Here is an 8,849-nt window from a genome sequence, read left to right on the forward strand (position 1 = left end):
TGGTGAGAGATGAGGCCGCACAACAGCCAGCTCTACGTCTCCAAACCTGACAGAGGCATCTGGACCTATACGCAGGATAGATTTAGACTATGTAAGCTCCCATGTGGGATGCCCAGACCACACCCTTTAGAAAGATTTTAGATAGCTCTGAGATATTCAGATAGATACTGAGGTTTCCACGCAGCCCAGGATATAAACTTCGCCAAGAGAAGAAGAGAGAAAATTGGAACATGACTGGCCTGACTTATCGGGGGGCCTTAGGATTGCATTTGGGATAAGACTGTGGAGTGATACAGATTTGGGAGAGGCAGAAAGAAGAAAAGGAGGGAGGGGAGTGGACTGTGCCTACGAGATCTGTTTCTCTGGCCCCTTTCTTTTTCTAAATGCCTGGAGGGTCAGAGAAAGTGATGGGCAAGATGGCGGGGAGAGGAGTTTGTAAAAAGGTAAAAGCAATGCAAACTAGAGAGTCCTGCAGGAGGAAGCCAATTTCCACTGGCTAGGAAGGATAAGAAATACCATTCAAGCAGAACTGGGCTTGAACTAGGTATTATGGGAAGAAAAATCTATAAGTAGAGACGCACAGGACTGCCCTCAGCTGCAGTGTGGAAGAGGGAAAGTGGGCAGCATTGGCAGGGATCCCCGAGGGGTCAGCTGAGCAGAGGGGAGGGCTTGGGCAGGCGATGTGTGGGAGGGTCTGGAGAGACAGAGTGAGGCTGGGGGCAAAGTCCTCTGGCTATCCAGCTAACAATTTACATTTTACCATGAAGGCAGGGGTGGATTCATGTTTTTTGAAGCTTATAAATAAAATTTAGGTTGGGGGTGCGGTGAACTATGATCACTCCACTGTACTATAGCCTGGGCCACAGAGTGAGACCCCCATGTCTAAGAAGAAAATAAAATAAAAAATAAAAGTAAAAGAATTTGGGGGGAGGTGGTAGGCAATCTAAGAAAAAGAATCTGAAATTATGAAAACAAAATTGTCAGGGCTCCCAGCATATGCAAATGATGGGCCATGAAGCTCAAGCTTCATGTTAGCCTTGCATGTTCTTAAGCAGGGGGGATTCTCTGGGCTGCCATGCTTGGAAAGAACTGTTTGGTTCCGGGATGAATGGAGATGTTTTGGAGTGTTCAGGGTGGTACCAGATGAGTTTGCAAGCTTAATGGAGACTATGTTGGTTTCCTTGGGCTGGTTTAACAATTACCACAAGCTGGGTGGCTTAAGACAACAGAAACATCTTCCCTTCCAGTTCAGAAGTCTGAAATCAAGGTGTGGAAGGTTTGGTTCCTCCTGGAGGATGTGAGGGAGAAACTGGGCTCCGCTTTTCTCCTGGGCTCTGGTGGTTGCAGGAGTCCGTGGCATTCATGGCTTAGAGACACATCACTCCAATTTTGACTTCCATCTTCACACTGCCTTCTTCTCTGTGTTCTCTCCTCTTCCCATAAGGATACAAGTCATTGGATGTGGGGCTCACCTTAAACCCAGGATGATTTCTTCCTGATTTCTTTAATTACATTGGCAAAAATCCTATTTCCAAATAAGGTCATAGTAACAGGTACCAGTAGGTTAGAATTTAGACATACCTTTTTTGAAGACACTATTCAACTCCCTACAGGGTCTAAACAAAATACCGCACAGTGTAGCACTTATGTCTATACTGCGGACCTGCGATCTCTTGTTGCTGTGTCCTTATATCAAATTTGGATCTTGACTCTGAGACCTTGGAGGGGTCACTGACCTCCCTGGGCCTCAGTTTGTTCAATAAAAAAGAGGTGGTTCTTACATTTTGCTTCACATAAAGATTTGAAAATCTGGCCAGGTGCGGTGGCTCACGCCGTAATCCCAGCACTTTGGGAGGCTGAGACAGGTGGGTCATTTAAGGTCAAGAATTTGAGAACAGCCTGGTCAACATGGTGAAACCCCTTTTCTACCAAAAATACAAAAATTTGCCAGGCGTGGTGGCAGGCGCCTGTAATCCCAGCTACTTGGGAGGCTGAGGCAGGAGAATCGTTTGAACCTGGAAGGCGGAGGTTGTAGTGAGCTCAGATTGCGCCACTGCACTCCAGCCTGGGTGAGAAAGTGAGACCCTGTCTCAGAAAAAAAAAAAATAAATAAATAAATAAAAATTGAAATCCTTGTTGTTCAGGCCATGCCTCATATCAGTTAAACCACAATCTCTTTGGGGTGGGATTTAGGAATTAATAGTGTTTTAAAAACTATCCAGGTGATTCCAGTGCACATTGAGTTTGAGACTAGTGCTCAACTTTAAATGTACAGGTGGATCAGTGTGAAAATGCAGATTCCAATTTGGTCTGGGCGGGGCCTGAGAGTCTGCATTTCTAACCATCCATCTCCCAGGTGATACTGAGGCAGCTGGTCTGAGGCCCACACCAAGTCTTAGGGTCTCCTGAGCTCTTACATCATCCTATTCACTCTCCTGCAGTGGCCAGGCTGCAGGCTGTGATGGAGTGAGGTAGAAACATCTTAACAGGAAATGGCTTTCCTGAGAAACAGTTCAGTTTGGAGGTGGTTTATATACTGGGAAAGTCCATATGCTACACATAAATGGGATCTAATGAATTAATGACATTATTTAGAAACAGTTTCACTAAATGAAAAGCAGCAGCCAGCCCTGTGAGCTTTCTCCTGCACCCTGGAATGCTTCTGTTTAGTATAACAAGTGTTAATACGGCCTCCCAAGACCTCTGAAAAGGGACAGCGCCCTTTCAGCAAACCAAAACGCCAGGAAAACAGCGAGAAGGATGTAAACAGTGTTCAACTTCAGATTTTAATCTGTCAAGTGCTGGTACTAGAAAAACAAACCCCTCCTCAACCTGGCCCTGAGGTCTGGGCTGTGTCAACTTTGTCACTGAACATTTGCACTCCACACAGTGGGGGCAGGCGGGAAGGAGTAGTGTGTCCAAAGGCCAAGGCTTTCTGTGCTGAGGCCACTTGACCACCCTGGGGTGCGTACCTGCTCAGAGACTGGGCTTGGATGCTTAGTGGTGATTCTCACCTATAGTGGCCTGTTAGAATCATCTGGGGAGGTTCAGATGGTACCTGTGTCTAGGCCCTCACCAGATCAATTAAAAATAATTTTTCTTGGGGTGGGGCTTGGGCAAGGGTATGTTTTCAATTTCTTCAGGTAATTCCAGTGTATACCAAGGACACTTTGCAGGTTCTGTGGCTATCCAGCTTGTAGTAGACTGTATAATTTGTTTGGCACATGTTTACTATGAGTCCTTACTATGTGTAAGTGTCAATTTGGGCTGCTGTAACAAAATACTATAAACTGGTGGCTTATAAACAGAAAGTTATTTCTCACAGCCTGGGGCTGGGAAGTCCCAGATCAAGGTGCTGGCAGATCAGTATCTGGCGTGGGCTCTGGTTCCCAGATGGCATCTTTTCCCTGTGTCCTCACTTGGCGAGGCGAGGGAGCTCTCTGGGGTCTCTATGGACACTCATCCTATTCATGAAGGGTTTGCCCTCATGACCTGATTACCTCCTAAAGCACCCAGCTCCAAATGTCCTCACATTGGAGATGATGAATTCTAGGGGGACACATTCAGTCTACAGATAGCAGCAAGGCTCTGTGCTCGGCACAGGGGAGACAGCAGAGAACAAGACGGCCAGAAGCTGGGAGGGAAGATACAAAACAACAAGTTGTTAATATAAAACTTAGGAATTTCAGTCGTAATAGAGAGCTATAAAGGTGAAGTACGGGATGCTACCAGACAGAGCGCGTCCGTGGAACAGAACCCAGCCTGAGAGGCAGCCTTGCAGAAGTGACATTTGAACAGAGTTCCAGGAGATGGGTAGGAATTATCTAGGGAGAGACACGGGAGGAGATTGTTCTTGGCCAAGAGGACAGCCAGTGTCAAGGCCTGGAAGAAGGAGGTGCACGGCGGATTAGAAGAACTGAGCGGAGGCCTCGCTGGGGCCGTGGGATGCAGGAGGGGACAGCTGAGCCTTCTGGGTGGGAGGGGCCAGCCTTGGGGGCCAAGCTGGGGATTCGACGTTTATTAGTTTGGAGCTGTGTAAATGTTTTTCAAAATGTTTAGGTTCCCAAGGAAACTCCTCCAGGGCAGACAGAGCCCATGTGCCTTCTAATTCTGGTTTTTTTTTTTTTTGAGATGGAGTTTCGCTTTTGTCACCCAGGCTGGAGCGCGGTGGCGTGATCTCTGCTCACTGCAACCTCCACCTCTCGGGTTCAAGCGATTCAACTGCCTCAGCCTCCCGAGTAAGCTAGAACTACAGGCATGTTTTGGAGCTGGGCACCAGCGGAGCCCCTCTTTGGTCCCGGACACTCTGCATCTGATGGTACCAAAATAGGACGGCAAAGCTGGGTGCAGTGGCTCATGCCTGTAATCCCAGCATTTTTGGAGGGCGAGGTGCGTGGATCACTTGAGGTTAGGAGTTCGAGACCATCCTGGCCAACATGGTGAAACCCTGGTTCTACTAAAAATACAAAAATTAGCTGGGTGTGGTGGTGCATGCCTGTATTCTCAGCTATTCGGGAGGCTGAGGCACAAGAATGATTTGAACCCGGGAGGAGGAGGTTGCAGTGAGCCCAGATGGCACCACTGCACTCCAGCCTGGGCAACAGAGTGAGACTCCATCTCTCTCAAAATAATAATAATAATAATAATACTTATTTAAAATGTTTTTTCTTTCTCCACCATCTCTCACCACCTTTAATGTGTACTATCACTGAAGTTTATGAGACCCCTCACCTAAATATTATCCATTTAATCCTTTCAAGACGTAAGAGTAGACCACTGTTTATAGAAGAGAAGATTTAGAGAAGTGTTGCTACTTGTGAAAGTTTTCAGGGTGAGTAGAGACTCTTTTTCCCACTGGTCACCAAATGAAATCAGATACTATTTTATAACTATTTTATAACCTGCCTTATTCATGTAACATAATCACTAAGTATTTTATTCACATTCTCAAATATTCTTCAAGCATGTCACTTTTAAATTTATTTATTCTTACTGTAATCATTTTAAATGTGTAATCTTGAATTTATTAAAACATAAATATATGATGTGCACAGGAAAAGATTTGAGGGTGTCCATGCTAAAATGTCACCGCCAGTTATGGATAGCTAAATGTGGTGTACTTGACTTTTTAAAAAACAGATTTACAATGTATTTATTACTTTTGTAAAAAAAAGTATGACAAATATAGAACAAAGAATTATTAATTTTCTATCTGCTAAGAGATTTGACATGGGAGATTCTATAACTTTTAATTAATTGACTAAACTGAATAAATACACATTGTGTAAAAGCACTTTAAAGGACTAGAACAATGATCGTGCAATAATCCACAAGTAAGAATGTCATTTTTTAAATTGGCTGCTTCGGGCTGGGTGTGGTAATCCTAGCACTTTGGGAGGCACAGATGGGAGGATTGCTTGAGGCTAGGAGTTGGACATCAGCCTGGGCAACACAGTGAGATTGCATCTCTGCAAAAAATTAGCTGAGTGTGATGGCACATAACTCAGTCTCAGCTGCTGGGGAGGTTGAAGTAGGAGGATCCCTTGACCCCAGGAGGTCAAGGCTGCAGTGAACTATGATTGTGTCACTGCACCTCTGCCTGGGCAACGGAGCAAGACCCTATCTCTTAAAAAAATTGCTGCTTCATATTCCTTTATTTGTATACAACCTAATTAGTACTATATTATTGGATATTTGTTTTCTCTGATTTTTGTAAATATTTATGTTCTCTGCAATCAATAGCCTTGATAAATACATTTTTGAAGATATTTTTGAACATTTCTTTAGGAAAAAAAATCCTATAGGTGAAATTACTGGGTCAAAGGCTATGTACAATTTAAAAGTATTTTTAAAAAATATGTATTGCTAATTTGCCTTCCAAAATAATTGTACAAATTTAAATTCTCACCAGCAGTGTATGAGATTGCCCATGCAAAACTTTTCAATGAAGCAAGGCCAGTTGGTCTGTAGCACTTTGGTTGCTGCAAATATTTAAGTCAAGTATTTCACAATGGAGTGCTTAGTGACCAGGACGCACCCATTTCCTCTTTGTTAAGTTGTTGCTTACTTCATTCCCAGGTCTGCTTTGGGTTTTCAGGGTCCAAGGTGGCGTTGCTCAATTTTTTCTGGAGCTACTTTCTCCCTTAACTCTCTCTGTGTAAACCTTACTTCCAGATGAGCTTGGGTCTCTCTACGTATTTATGAGACAAAGAACACAGATTCACCATTTTCCCTCAGCAGTTACTAAGTTTCCTTATACCTTTGTCCAATTCCAGGAATTCCAGTTCCCTAGTCACAGATATCAGGACTTTCAGTGTTGAAAGCGACTTTCATGGTCACCAGGCCCATCGGTCCGTCCATAGCAGCCTGACTCTTGACCAAGGATCATCAAATAGCTGGATGTGGCTGGGTGTGGTGGCTCCTGCCTGTAATCCCAGCACTTGGGGAGGCTGAGGCGGGTGGATCACCTGAGGTCAGGAGTTCGAGACTAGCCTGGCCAACCTGGCAAAATCCCATCTCTATTAAAATTACAGAAAAATTAGCCAGGTATGGTGGTGGGCACCTGTAATCCCAGCTACTCAGGAGGCTGAGGCAGGAGAATTGCTTGAATCTGGGAAGCGGAGGTTGCAGTGAACTGAGATTGTGCCATTGCACTCCAGCCTGGGCAACAAGGGCAAAACTCAATCTCTAAAAAAAAAAAAAAAGTTGGATGTTCATCTCTCTAGGATGTGTCTGGTTCCAGTGTTGGGTCATTCTTTTTTTAAATGTATTTTTAATGTATATTTATTTTAGAGACATAATCTTACTGTGTTGCCCAGGCTGGTCTTGAACTCCTGGCCTCAAAGTGATCCTCCTTCCTTGGCCTCCCAAAGTGCTGGGATTACAGGGCTGAGCCACTGAAGCTGGCCCATTGCTGGATCTTTCAAGCTGTTATATTGAGAGCAAGTCTAGTTTCCTTAGATATTAAAAAGTTATGAAGCCTTTCAAAAACACAAAAATGCAGCAAATAATATGATACCTGTGTTCCCACCACTTGGATTTACTAAATGTTAATATTCTATTATATTTACTCTAACATTCTCTTTAAAAACAGAAAGTGTTCTAAACACAGGTGATACAGCTGCTCTTCTTCAAGGTTGACTATTCTAGGCCCTTCGTATTTCCATATAAATTAAAGAGTAAAATTGTCTCATAATTTTAAAAGCTAATCTCCGTTTCTGGACATTTTACTCAATATTTTACTATTATGAGTCAAACTATAATAAACATTTTGTATGTACACATTTATGTACATTCCTAACTTCTTTCTTAGTATAAATTCCTAGGAATTGGATTGCTAGTCAATGATTAAACATACTTTCGAAGGCTTTTCAGACAAATTGTCAAACTGCCCCTCCTGAGATATATGAGAATGCCCTGTTCTTTGTATTCCTGTTAACACTGGGTATTATCTTTATTTTTCTTTCTACAATAGGATAGACATAAAATGCTATTCTATTGTAGTTATAATTTTCATTTTATTGATTGCTAAAGAAGTTAAAATTTTATTTTATTTTTTATTTTTTATTTATTTTTTTTTTTGAGACGGAGTCTCACGCTGTTGCCCAGGCTGGAGTGCAGTGGCGTGATCTCGGCTCACTGCAAGCTCCGCCTCCCGGGTTCCCGCCATTCTCCTGCCTCAGCCTCCTGAGTAGCTGGGACTACAGGCGCCCGCCACCGCGCCCGGCTAATTTTTTGTATTTTTAGTAGAGACGGGGTTTCACTGTGGTCTCGATCTCCTGACCTTGTGATCCGCCTGCCTCGGCCTCCCAAAGTGCTGGGATTACAGGCTTGAGCCACCGCGCCCGGCCAAGAAGTTAAAAATTTAATCATGCTTATTGATCCTTTAATAAACATGATTTTGTGATTCACCAGCTTATTTCCTTTTCTTATTTTTGTATTGAAATATTATTTTTTGCTGTTGATTTATAAATACTCTTTGTGTTATACATGTTGCAAATATTATCTGCATTTATTTGTCTTTCAATTTTATTTCTTCTTTTCCGAAAAACAGAAGTGTAAACATAGTCAAATCTACTGGTCTCTTTTTTCCTTTGAAACAAGGTCTTGCTCTGTTACCCAGGCTGGAGTGGAATGATGCAATCATAGCTCACTGCAGCCTCAAACACCGGGGCTCAGGTGGTCCTCCCACTTAACACACAGTAGCTAGGACTACAGGCACCCACCACATGCCCTGCTAATGTTTTATTTTAATTTTTGTAGAGATGGGGTCTCACTGTGTTTCCCAGGCTAGTCTCAAACTCCTGGGCTCAAGTGACCCTCCCATCTTGGCCTCCCAAGGATTATAGGCATGAGCCACTGTGCCTGGCTCTACTGGTCTTTTTTGTGCTTTTTGCTGTTCATGTTAAGCTTAGAAAAACTTCCCTTATCTTGAGATTATATAAATCTATTCTTATATTTTCTTCCAGTCATTTTTAATCTACTTAAAAATGTGGAATACATTGTGAGCAAGAACTTTTAAGTTTTTTTTCCCTCTCAGGCTTATTCAGCTACCCCAATATTACTAGGCATCTATGATGTCCCCAGGGATCTCAGATACCACTTTTATCTTATAGCAAATACTTACATACATTTTAGATTTTTTTTTCTTGTACTCTATAGTCTATTTACAGCCTATCATTTTAATGAGCTAATTATTATAACTTTTGATTATTTTAACTTCATTATATATTTTAAGAACTGACGAGATGCCATTCTTGTTTTAATTTTTCTTAACTATTACTGTATATTTTAAGTTGTTTTTGTTCTAAAACCCAATACAAAAATATTTCCTAATAGAAAATAAAAGC

Source organism: Macaca nemestrina, chromosome 8 (genome assembly GCF_043159975.1).
Source record: "Macaca nemestrina isolate mMacNem1 chromosome 8, mMacNem.hap1, whole genome shotgun sequence".
Lineage (NCBI taxonomy): Eukaryota > Metazoa > Chordata > Mammalia > Primates > Cercopithecidae > Macaca > Macaca nemestrina.